At 36.7% G+C, this 13,196-nt stretch overlaps 1 long non-coding RNA gene across 1 annotated transcript; it reads right to left on the bottom strand.

The window, feature by feature from the left end:
* Positions 1–589: 589 nt before the first annotated feature.
* On the bottom strand, positions 590–3,753 carry LOC135406547 (uncharacterized). Its single transcript, XR_010426330.1, has 3 exons — positions 3,603–3,753; positions 1,888–1,992; positions 590–640 (listed from the first exon to the last, which is right to left on the bottom strand). It is a non-coding gene; the product is annotated as an uncharacterized LOC135406547 (long non-coding RNA).
* Between the last annotated feature and the right edge of the window lie 9,443 nt (positions 3,754–13,196).

Below are 13,196 nucleotides of genomic sequence, written 5' to 3'. Positions count from 1 at the left end.
ATGTGTTCCTGCACTATAAGCAAATTTCAGCTCAGAATATCACTCTGTTTATTCAGGCAGTTGAAGCCACACACAGAAATAAAGGAAGCAGAGATGATGAGGAGAGGAAAATATGTAGAAAGGAGGGGAAATATTTAATTATCAGTATAGAAAATATACAAGTTGGTTTAGCTTTGGGGTGATTTTTTGTTGTTGTAGTTTTTGTTGTGGTTTTTTTTTTTTTTTTTTTTGTATTTTTGGGTTTGGGTTATTTTTTACATTGACAGGACCCCTGAACAGACTGGTGCAATTACCAGAAGGGAGGAAAATAAGACATCAGTATCAATAAATGTCTCAGAAAAATGGATCTCCCAGTTCGCATAACATAAGAAATGTCTCGAGAATGACTGGAAAACTTTGGTAGTACAACTGTGAAACTCACCCGAAACAATTCCAGTTCTGAGCTCTTCCAAGAACTCTAAAACACTTCTCCACAGCTTTCATAAAACAACCAGAGATGAGTCTCATAAAGTGATCTTACCAGTGTAAAGGTTAGTACGGTAAGTGCACCATATCAACAGTGGGAAGAACAAAGTTGATTTTGGACGTGTATTTGATCTATATTCACAGTTCCTGTATTTGGTGCAATGAGGATCAGAAACTAATATCAAGAAAGAAAAATAAAAAAAAAAAGAAAGAGTTTGTAAATGTCAAAAACTTTTATCCTACACATTGTTGACTGTTCTCTTTTCTTTTATTTTCCTTTTTTTGCTGTTCTGTTTTTTTTGTTTGTCGTGTTTTGGTTGCATTTTTTTCTTGTTTGTTTTGTTTTTACCTTTTCAAGTCAAATTCAAACCCCAGGTCTGCTCTCAAAAATTCTGGTTAAATATTGACATGGTACAAACTTTGAAGCTATGCCTAATGACCCATATCTTCATAAATTCAGGTCCAGGATTCATTAGCAGTTCCCATTTCTCAGTTTCTATATTATATCTAAAATCTACATTGCCTGAAACTGGGGACTAAAGGAGGGAAGCAGCTAAGACGTTTGTCTTTGCAGTTTTTGTGTGTAAGGAAGTTGAGACCTACTTTAGCTTTTCAGCAGAGTTAAAGGGGGCAACAGTCTCTAAGGAATTCTGATGCATTAAAAATATTTCAGAAAGAACACCGTTCTAATACAGTCCTACCACCCAATCTAAATGAAGATACAGGACTCTGTTGGATCACAAAATCATAGAAAACCAGGCTAGAAGGGACCTCAAGGATCATCTGATCCAGCCTATCTTAGAAAAAGCAGAGTCTAAACAAGATAGCTCAGCACCTTGTCCAGCTGAACCTTAAAAGTGTACAGCACTGGGGAATCCATCACTTCCCCGGAGAGATTATTCTGATGGCTAATTTTTCTCACTATACAATAAATTATTGGTTTATTCTTGCTCAATTATTGCCCCAAAATAGATTACTTGTCACAAAAAAAATCACAATAAAAGAAAGGAAAGATTATTGTGAAATATATTTCATCAGTGGCCAACTTTCTTTTAGAATTTAGAACTTCAGGAGATGTTCTCCTGCAAGTTGGCATTACAAATCACAATCTAACCCTTATTCTTTTTCAGGGACATACAGGGTTAATTGCAAACTTGATATGCCGTGTTTTTATAGCTCACTGTTTCCTAGAATGTTTGAACCTTTTCAGGCTCTCCTCCATTCTTCAGGCATACACTTGAGTGCTTTCCACAAGTAAATATTGGTTTATCCCTAAACCAAAATGTCCTATCTATATACATTTTGCATAAGTGTATATTGATAAATAAGCTAGCAAGTGTATGCATTGCACATAAGGTATTTCTTATAGAGGATCTGGATTTTATAGAGTGTAAAATATGGATATTGCTCTATTTATCTTACTGTAGTTTCCTGGAAAGGTGACAGTGGGTATTAGAATGCTATGCTTCATATACATGCTGGAGCACACTTTTGCCTTCCTTCACATGGAGCAACACAACAAACCACCTAAAAGAGAGGGTAAGAGGGAGATAAAAGCAGATGTAAAAAATAAGTCCATCCTATAGAATGGTGTAAAACAACATGCCACTGACCAGTAATTTTAGTTCAGTTGAATTCAATGGGTGTTGTTTCTTTCATCCTGATTAGGAATCATAGAGTACATGAAGTCATACAAGACCTGCCATTTTGTGTGGCATTTTTTTGTGGAGGCAGGGGTGGGATGGGAGGTAAATGTGGATGGGATGCACCACCATACAACAGTACAACATTTCAGATGGCTTTCATCTTATCTAACTTCAGTTAGCTTCATTATAGATGTAGTTGGATTCCAGAGACAAGAGATTTTTTAAGGAATAATTTATTTGACCCACTTTAAAGAACTATTCTGTGATAAATAAGTTGCACCCTAGCACTGTATAATTTTTCTAGGGACAAACAACAAAGATGGAGTTTTAATAGGTGCTTCTTCAATGTCCACATTATAGAGCTGAATCCTACTCACTGAAAGAAGGAAGGTAGACAACTCTATCTTCCTCAACTGTCTCAGTGAGAGCACCTGATCACGTCACTAATTCAGCTGTGAGATTTTTCTCTAATTAACAGGTCTCATTTTATGTTGCTGAAAGGGGAATGTTATATTCTCTAGTGGGATCTGTACTGCTGCACCTCCAAAAGCCAAGCAGACATCATGCAAGCACCTAAACACATCAAGGCATGGTATTGTGGGCAGAAGAAAACCCTGTACAGTTGAATTACAGAAAGTATGAAAGACGTATTATAAGGCAGGACACTAACAAATTCCTTCTATATGAAGCCAGTCTCAGTCAGAACATAACTTCTCCCTCCCCCCCCAGTGTCTTCTCAGTCACTTTTACGTTCCCTTCTGCTTAAAATGTGTGACAGATAGGAAACCTGGGTGACAGCAGCGTTTGATGTTGCTCAGAACTGCTACTTGATTTTGAAGGATCATCATCAAAAGAGATAGAAATTTGCCCATCCCAGATTTGACCAGATCATGCCTTTATTATTTAAATAGAGTAATTACAATCAATAGCCATGGGCAAGATTCCCGTCACCCTGAGGACTGTATATTCATAGAAAAAGAAATATGTCTCCCTGTCTCAAAGAGTTTGTAAGATATTACAGACAGCAGGCAGGCGAGCAGACTGTAAGAAAATGATGAGAGAAGAGCAATTTCCATAATTGGCAATATACTTTCAGCCCTTGGGCAGTGTGACTATTGTCATGCTTACTTATTTAGTTATTGGCCTTGAAGCCAAGGAAGAAGAATAAAGGAGGATTCGAAAGAGGATAAGGAGGCAGATTTGTTTCAAAGACATCCCCAACAGCAGTGAACATCATTTGATGAGGTTGTTATACCTGAGATGGTGAATGCTTGCTGAGCCAGTGGGCCTAACTGCCACCTAAATCTGGCAATCTACCTTTTTGATACTTAGCCTGTTCAAACATCCCAGAGCTAACAAGTCTCTGGCAACAGTCCTTCTCTAAAATATCAAGAGTGGATGCAATATGTTGGTGAAGTGAAAGCATGTGCTGGTGAATCTAAAGAGCACATTGGTGAAGTTAGACATGGTCTAGTTTTCCCACAAACTCACCTAGACAAAATTACAGAGATTTACTTATTTTCCATTTGTTTTCTGTATATTCCAGTGGGCTGGCTCATGATCCTCATGTTTTTCTCCTCATCCTAACCAAGCATCCTTTCTGATTCAGTTACTTGGCCGTAAGAGCAAGTAGTAATTTCCCAACCTTTCCTGCCCTGACCCTTTCTTAGAAAGTACTGCTTTTCAATTTCTTGTCTTTAAACTTATGACACACTTCTTTGAATTGTTAGATCTCATGAAGTTTCATAAGCAGGTAAGCCGTAGGCAGAAAAGGACTAGAGGTAGGTGGGACATGGGAAAATTGTGCAATGAGAAAGTAATGGAGAAGAATGGGAGGAGAAACAGGGAACAGGTATCAGAAGGTAATTGTCTTTAAAAGTGCAAAACCACTGTTCTCCAACACTATGCTGTCTGGACCTGTCCTTAGACAGGGTACTCTACCTGTAGAGATCCAGCCATGTTACTTTCCCCTCCAATTATGTATTGTACATATTAGAGTTGTAAAGCAAGCACTATATTTCTGACAAATTCTGTATCAGTATTGCTTTAAAATAGGTTCAGGCTTTTTCCCCATTTCATGTTAGACATTCTTCAAGCCCAGCAGAATTTAAGACTGTATTACACAAATTTAGTAATCCTAAGTGGGGCATAGTCTCTAAAGTAGTAATTTGGCATCTTCTATAGATATGCTCGTGGCAGATTAACCATGATTTATACAGATTCCTAAAAGAGATAGGAACCACTCTCTGGAGGTGCCATGCATTCCCAACAACTAGAAAAAGCCCAACAAAAAGAGTCCACATTGAATTCTCAACTCTAAACATCATAAATCTCATAGCAAGAACCTATATGTAATTCTTGTACTCTATACATGTGGCAGGGACTACCTGTGATTAAGAAAAACAGCTGCCCAAAACAGTGTGAAAAGCAAGTCTCATCCCTCTGTGTTGTGTTCCTTTCCGAGCACCAATCATCCTACCAACCTTGGCTGATACAGGAACCATTTTTTTACATCCCCATGACTCTCCTATCTGCTGACTTAACAGCAGCAGATCTCCTAGTGTTGCCTCTGTCTCCTGACACTTGTGCCTTGCTGTGCACCGTTGCAAAGGTTTAGCTGCCCCTAAGCACATGAAAGGAAAATACAATTGCACTTGTGTATGTGTGTGCATTACTATTCCTCCAAGGATTGCAATGCCTTAATATTTTTGGATTAACTCATGATCAAACATTGATGAATCATGGTATTTTACTGAAAAGCACAATCCTTAAGTCAACCACCTAATCTAAGAGAAGAAATTAAACTCTAAACCAACATAAACACATTACAAGTCATTAGTGTAATTAAAAAGGAATGTATAATTAAAACATTTGTGTATTTTAGCTCAAATTCATCTGCGGTCGGAAATTTTAATGAACTGTTCATCAAAGAAATCTCTGGAGTCTGACGATAAGTTTAGCATAACAAGAAATTGAATGTTTTCTTCTCTTTGGCATAGGAAGCTCTGTTCCCACTGGCTTCGAAAACCAAGCTGTCATTGGCTCAAGCAAACTAATAATGATTCTAAATGGTTATGATCGCTTCAATGTTTTAAACTGATGTTATCTTTTTTATCCCTTAAGAATCATGTTTTTCATAATTACTTCTCTTTTGTCCTTTCCTTAAGACAAATGATTTTGTAATTAGTGATGAAGGAACCAGTGATCACTCCAAGACATCTGTCAAGTTGTCATGAAGTATCTGTCCCTGTAGCTATATTTAAACTTTCTGTTTAATAGCCTCTTGCTTTATTTCACCATTACATCTCTGCGGTATCATAAGCAGGATACCTTAATGATCAAGTTCTATAAAACACAGAGCAATTAGATTGTAAGACATATTGCTCCCATGAAAGTCCTTCCTTCTCATAACGTAGCTCCCTCTCTTCCCTTCCTTCATCATCCTCCAGCCCCACACCTTCACTTGCAACATTCATTAGCTGTTATTAGACAAGACAACTGTGTCAACAGCTAGCCTGATGTTTGGCCATATTTCTATCTTTGAATGCTTATTTCAAGCATCTTTTGAGTATGCTTGTTGGTGTGAAGAACAGCCTCATGAGTAAAATATGATAACAGTATGACTGGGGTTTAGAAGATCTGCACTATCCATTTAGGTCTACACTATTTTTTTCTGGAGTGACCTTAAACTGTTAGTGATATTCTATATTCTTTCCCACCCATCCCCAGGGCAGAGATTGTCCCATTTTGAGTGTGTCAAGGCCTAGGGGAACCCGTTCCTGGTAGGATTCTCCAAGGGATACAGAACTATACAGAGAGATTCATAATATTACTGTAATGCATATCAAGGCAAAGCAAGGATATTATTGTGTTTTGTAATATTTATTTCACCCTGGGGTATATTTTCAACTCCTGTATGCCTTAACATAAATCAGCTTGTTTTCCTCTTCCTCATGTTTAGACTCCAGAGTATTACTCTTTGTCTTAAAAATGGTACCGTTCCAGAAATTATTCTCTAATGAGGCAGGAGAAAAATGCCCTTGAATATACCCAAATAAAACAAAGAGATTCTGGAACACGGAAATATATTTCAAAATGAAAAAAATAAACAATAATGTGTATACATAGTGACACCCATCAGTGTCATACTAGATAGATAAATACATAAATCAGTTGACCATTCAGCAAAGAAAACATTCTAAATATATAGGCAGCTCTATCCTGTGACAATAACAGAGATAGGACATTGTAGACAGAGAGTTATTTTGAATACTGTTCATCCAAAATGACCTGAACTTTCCAAAACACTTTTATCCTCTCTGCCTCTCTCTGAACCCTTGAATAGCAAGCTAGAAAATATCTTATTTTGCAGTTCTTTGTTGTATACATTGAGTTAATTTTTTCCATGCGTGTTGGTGCTTCCTTCGCCCATTCAGAATCTGTTATTAATGGAAATAAGGGAAAAAGTAGTCTGAATGATTCAACCAACCAGATGGATCCTTTTACATCTAAACAGCTGGTGCAAAGTAAGGTGAGAAGAACAGGTATCAGGACATTTTGCTGTTAGACATTGTGACCTGGTCAATGAAAGGGGCTGCATCTATTATTATGCAGACTATTTGGTACAGAGAGTGGAATTAATTAACAGGATTGTGTAGGAAATGTGAGCAGCACTCCAGGTTGTCTTGTTCCACCAAAATTTTTCTCCTCCTTGCAGGCATTTTTAGGTGAAATCTTCAGGCCTCTGTTTCATGCATCAGATGAGGCAAGCAGAATGTAATGGTTCCTTCAGGCCTTGAATCTATGGGGCAAGTTTCAAAGTCACATATGGAAATGAGGCACTCAGCCCCTTCTGACAGTGAAGGAGAACAGGGCACCTCTCTCCCCACTGTGTCTTTGAAAATTTCCTGCTGTATTCTGTGAAGTTTTTTTCTATTACCAGCTAAATTTCCATAACCTTCAGCAATGAAATGCACAGACCCTCTGGGTGAATGAACTGTGTAAGCAATTTTTTCAACTTTATTTTCAGGTTCCCATGATGGATCCATTAGTTACTTCCTGATGCTTGGTTTATTTACACAGAGATCAAACACAGGCATTATTGCAAAAAGAGAAAAGGGGTGGGAGGAGGGAGGGAGAGAGAATCCAGAGATAATCGAGACAAAAGCATTGTGATGAAAGAGCCAAGCTCTTTGGAAACATGAGCTTCAATTTAGCCTCAACAAATCCTTTTGTCTTATCTGGGAAGGCATATATCCATGCATACACACAGTCATATGCACACTTAGACACATATACAAAATGTTACTTATTAAAGTGCTTATACAACTGATGCAATCAGTCACACAGCAAAAACTGTCAAAGTCAATATTTTCAAGATTTCTCCAGGGAATTCAGGCTGTGTAAGAGATGTATGTTTTTCATTAGGGTTTACACCAGCATTTGGTGTAATTAATCCTAATGTTTCAATCTTCACATAATAAGCTTATTCAGAAGAATAAAGTATTGTAAAGTAGTGGAAAGAAAATCCCCAACAGAAGCCGTTGTTCATTGTACATGAAGGAAAGTTATATTATTCTTTTTATGGTCTTTGGTTTTACTTTCTTTCCCAGAGTTTTATTCCCACAATTTTAATATCTTAGGAAGATCCAAAGGAGTCAAAGGTCTGACTGTGTTAGAACCTGTATAAAAGCATAGTCTGGGAGACTCCCTATTGAAGGAGCTGCAGTATACATAGGCAAGAGGTTCAGAAACTGAGGTGGTTCAGTTACTAATACCAGGCCAACATGGAGGTCTCAGAAAGAGTTAAAAATGGAAACTAGGATATACTCTGTCTTTCAGATGTCTGCTCTTTGGTCTCCACAGCCAACATAGACATGACTTCTTTAAGTATATTTGCTGAGGTGTTCAGGTGTTCAGTTGTGTAGCCAGTGTGAATCACAAAACACTTCTGAGATGGAGTTCATATTTTAGAGAGATTACTGTGAACTGTGAGCTGTAGGTTGCTGTGCCTGTGCTGCTACTCATTCCTGAGCTAGCTGGGTTGAAGATAACCCAGTTACACCTTTTCAGGAACAATTTCTCTTCAGACTGAAGGGCTGGTTTAGTCTATCAGCCTTACAAGACATTTCCTCTCCAGCAACACAATCCTACTGAAAAGCTAAACTATACAAACCCCCGCAAATTTAGAATCTGACATCGAGTTTATAACGGTTGATACTTCGAAACTTTCTTAGTGAGGAGAGAAAAAAATCAATCACCTGAAAAATACTGCTATGTACAAGTTAATGCAGGTATGACTTCGAGGACAGTCCCAATACCTTCATTTCATTTCTGCAAACATTCCCACTGACTAGAAGCTTCTGTTGTCTTTTCTTCAGTTTTCCACTCAAAGGAAGACCAGGGAGGTTTCCTGCTGTCTACATGACCATTCTACTCTGAATGAGGATCTGAGCATTTCCTGCTCCTTACATAGAACAGGGTATATTTCCAAGTGCACATGTGGAAAGGAAAAACAAAATATGGATAAGAAAGAAATTTTTATTTTACTTTTAGTTTTTCTTTTTTTCATATCTCAACAGTAGGATTTACATAGTTTAACTCTTTATGAATTTGAGCATAGGAAAGATGAAAGATGTCTGAGATATTTACTATTTATTTTCAAGAACCAAAGATATATTTTCTCACAAACTCAAAATTTTAAATGAAAAAAAAAAAAAGAAAAAAAAGAGAACCCACTTTTTATTTGTTGGTGTCTCTTAAGCTAAGAAATGTTTTCTCTATTGAACTTGGCTAATTTAACAACAAAAAATAAAACATAATAATATATTTTTTTGTTGTTGTTGTTGTTTTTGTTAGAATTGTGAATCATCCTGATGGATCAAAAACATTCTTTCCAGGAAAAAAAAAATAAAATCAAACAAATAAACAAACAAGAAACAACACCACCATCCCCAACACAAGAAAAAAGGAAGGAAAAAAAATTAATAAAGAAAGAGTACCTTGTACTCTTTTCTTGGCCTTTGTGTTAATTAGGGTCACTTTAGTCCTCTCTACAAGCAGTTTTCTTGTTCGGAGCTTTTTAGTTTTTGTTGAATTTTCTTTTTCTTCTTCTTTTCTTCCTATTCTCTCATATGAAAGAGACTGTAGTAATGCTTCAACCAATCCCCAAAGGTCTTTACAGATAATTTCCAGTTGCATTACTGATTTATTTTTGCTTTGACCAGATGGCTCCAAGTTCATGTGACTGTAAGGGAGTGCTTTTGATTACCCTATTTATCTCTCCCAGTGCTCAATTTAAGGGTCAAACCTTGTGTAACACATTTGCCAGATAAACTATTCAGTGCTTCTGCCTTTTGGACACCATACTTCTGACATATGCTCTGTGCTTCATTAAACACAAAAGTTATTAGATTTAATAAATGTTTTTACAAACTCTGTTTGTTACAAAAGATCTAAGTTTCAAATTTATTTATTTTATTCACATATGGCTAGTGAATTGCTTTGGCTTTATCACCTGGAAAAATGGGTGAAATTGAAAGGCAGCATCCTGAATGAGACAGAGGAGGGGAAAGCAGGGAAGCAGAAGCTGGGATGTTTTTTGTTCTTCTTTTTTTTTTTTTTTTCCCCTTGATATAGGTTATAAATGAAAAGCCGAGCAGAATGTTTTTAATGAAACCAATAAAAATGCAAAGGAAGATTTAATGTTTAAAGTAACGATAAATCAAAAGTGACAACTGAAATGCAATATTGCACCATGAGATTGAGGAAATAAATTCATCCATAGGGCAGATGTGCCTGCTGTAAAAAAAAAAAAAAAAAAAAAAAAAAAAAAAAAAAAAAAAGGAAAGGCAAAAAAGAAAAGAAGAAAGTGATAAGGAAAAAAAAGACAAGAAGAAAAAATATTTTTAAAAGTTTTCATCATCACTGCAACAAAGTTAATCTTATGAAATCAAAATAAACTATAAGTGTAGTACTGTAAGTTGAATGGAAATGGCTCAGGCACATCCCTGTGGAAACACACACAAATGTATATTCATATATAAGTGTACATATACGTATATATTGGAATAAAAGTCTGAGGAAGGTTAAGTCCAACAAATTTAAGAATAAAAAACTCTCATAAACATATTCATAACTTATTTCTAGTATTTTTATGGATAGTAGCATGAATAATTATACAAGACAAACAGTGGTTCTGTCCCACTACCTCGGCTGAAACCTTCAAAATGAGAATTAATTACTTGGAGGAAAGACTGTCTTGTAAAAGCATTGCTTGGGACTAGGACCCCTGTGATCTGAATCCCAGCTCTGTCATAATCATGCTGTGTGACCTTGCAGGATCTGCTCTGGCCTAGATTTTTCGTAGCTAAATTTAGGCAATTAACTCAGGTGCCTAAGTTGGTAGCTAAGCAGAGATGGCTTCCTTTCTGGTCAATGGATGGAAAGAGGTACGTTCCATAATCAATCAAGTTTTTAAAAGGACTAAGTTGTACTTCAGAGCTGCCTATATTTTCTAATAACTAAGGAAGAATTCTAGAAGCGACACTTACTGAAGCTGGCAAGAATTAATTCTGATCTTTAGGTGCGATCCTAACACAATTGTTCCGGCTGAATTGGACTTTTTTCAATAAAACAAGATAATTTGAAGGGGTTGGAAAGACATCTGATGTTTTTCAGTGCGAGTTTTCCTCTCATCTAACTTCTTTTATTTAAACTAGGAATAAAATAGTGATGGGGTGAACTGCAGTCAGGGTTAAAGGGGATTTTCCTCAATACCCAGTAGAAGCCTTTGCAAATCGTTATTGTCATAGTGCACCTCTGAAAACTATATTTCACCACTGATAAACTCCCATATATAGTTCTAATCCTTTTCAAAAAATGGATTGTAAGGTGTGTTGTTTCCCTCTAAGGACATAAAAGAAATTGAGAGAAGCTCAGACTTAAGCAGTCTTGCTTTTGCCATCCACGAAGAATTTTGAGTTCTTACAAAAAAACCTCACCTGGACTTTGACCCTCCACTTGGGAAGACTGAGCCTCATAGAAAGAAAAATATTCTCCTCATGGACCCCTCTGATGTAAAGAAAGGGGTGGGAAGGAGATCTGGAGACAATCACTAGACATTGAAACTGTGATTGCCTGTCTTTGCACACATGGCAAAGACATGGGCAAAAGAAAGGAGTTAGATCATGAGGGAAGCAAGGACTGATAAAAAGAGAAAGAGAGGAGAGAAAGAAAGAAAGAAAGAGAGAGAGAAAGAAAGAAAAAGAAGGAAAGAGAGAGAAAGAAATAATGAAGAAAGAAAGAAAGAAGAAAGAAAAAAAAAGAAAGAAAGAAAGAAATCAAGTTATATCTGGACTTTTATTTTTTAAATAACCTTGTACTCCTTTACAATTTTCACTTTAGAACTTCTTCCCTCACTTTTTTCCTTCTTCTTTTTTTTTTTTTTTTTTTTACCCCCTTCATTATTTTAATGGCTACATCCTTGCTCTGATGTGTCAATGGTTGTGGAAAATCCTGTGAAGCAAGGGCTTAATGAAATGGCAGCTGGAACAGAGGGATAAAGTTCCTTTAGAGCAGCTTCAAAGGGGAGAGAGGGAGCAGCATTGGAGAACAGAACAATGGTGCAGAGATGCTCATACACAGGCCAGGCACATCCAGCTGGCTGTTTAGACTCGGCACCCTAATGAGGCATGAAGTGAAATGGGTAAGTACATGGTAGGAGAGAGGAATGGAAAAGGGGAAAAAAAAAAGAAAGGAGAAAAATATTACTCCTATATCACAACAAAATATTTATATATTAAAAGAGGGGAAGAAAAAAACAACTAAAAACATGCCTGTTATAAAGCATGTGTTAATTTTTTGATCAAAACATCATAACTGTAAAAGTTAGAGTTCCCTTCCCTTCCCTTCTCTTCCCTTCCCAAGCCTTCCCAAGCCTTCTCAAATTTTCCCAAGCCTTCCCAAACTTTCCCTTCCCAAACTTTCCCTTCCCTAAACTTCCCTAAACTTCCCTAATCTTCCCTTTCCTAACCTTCCCTAACCTTCACTTCCTTCCCATTTCAGGTTTTATAGTATATTACACCAATAATTTTCATTCAACTTTGTCAGTATTTTTTTTTATTGTTATATTGCTGTTATAGATGCTATTTCTATTGGTTTTATTATTTAAATGGAAATTGTGGTAATGTTGCTGAATGAAGGCAACCCAAAAACTGTACAAATAACAGTGAGATATCAACAGTCTGAACTATATTAAGAAATAAAGATGACACAAACACCCCAAAAGCACTTATGTCAGTCCAGCTGTGAAGATGCCATTAAAAAAAAGACAGAAACAGCATTACTGTTATGGAACTAGACAGAAACCTCCTCCTTCTACAATGCTGTAGGCAACGTTACCAATTGCAGAGCATCAGCCTGTGCTGAATCTCATACCTGCAATACCAAAGCTTTGATCCCCACCACTTGAGTTAACTCTGCCAAAAGGAAACAATCTCAGACTCTAGTCTTCAAAGTGGAGTAGTCATAGTCATTAAAATGTTGTCCTGACCTACACCTCACAGAGCCACTCAGTGTGCAGAAATATTTGTAAGATATTTCCAAAACTCTATAACATATTTATATTTCAATATTCATTAACAATATGTCCAGAAATCTCAAAGGTTTCAGCTACATTACATCTATAAATAATCTGGGGAGCCAATTACATACACTTATCTGAACAAGATTACAGTATTGTAGAAAAACCACAGCCCTTCTGATATATTACTCTTGCTGGTCTAAAACCTGGAATGATGCAGTTAGGAACCAAACAGAAGACAGATATTGTATGTGTTTTCTACAGAACTGTGTTATCTCATGAATACTTGGCAATCCCTTCCATTCAGGGATACAGGCAGGGAACATTTATAGCAGATTTGGTTTAGACTGCAAGGGCTGGACTTTAAAAACTATTCATCACTAAGTCTAACAACAGATTTGAGTTATCAAGATTAATCTCTCATTTCAAGTTCAATTAAGAACAAGCATAAGATTGTCTTCAAATTTATTTAGTCCTAATATTGTCACTGCCTGGACATGTGC

The sequence above is a fragment of the Pseudopipra pipra genome, chromosome Z (genome assembly GCF_036250125.1).
Source record: "Pseudopipra pipra isolate bDixPip1 chromosome Z, bDixPip1.hap1, whole genome shotgun sequence".
Lineage (NCBI taxonomy): Eukaryota > Metazoa > Chordata > Aves > Passeriformes > Pipridae > Pseudopipra > Pseudopipra pipra.
Note: the sequence above shows the minus strand (reverse complement) of the source record. Positions and strands in the feature narration are given on the sequence as shown.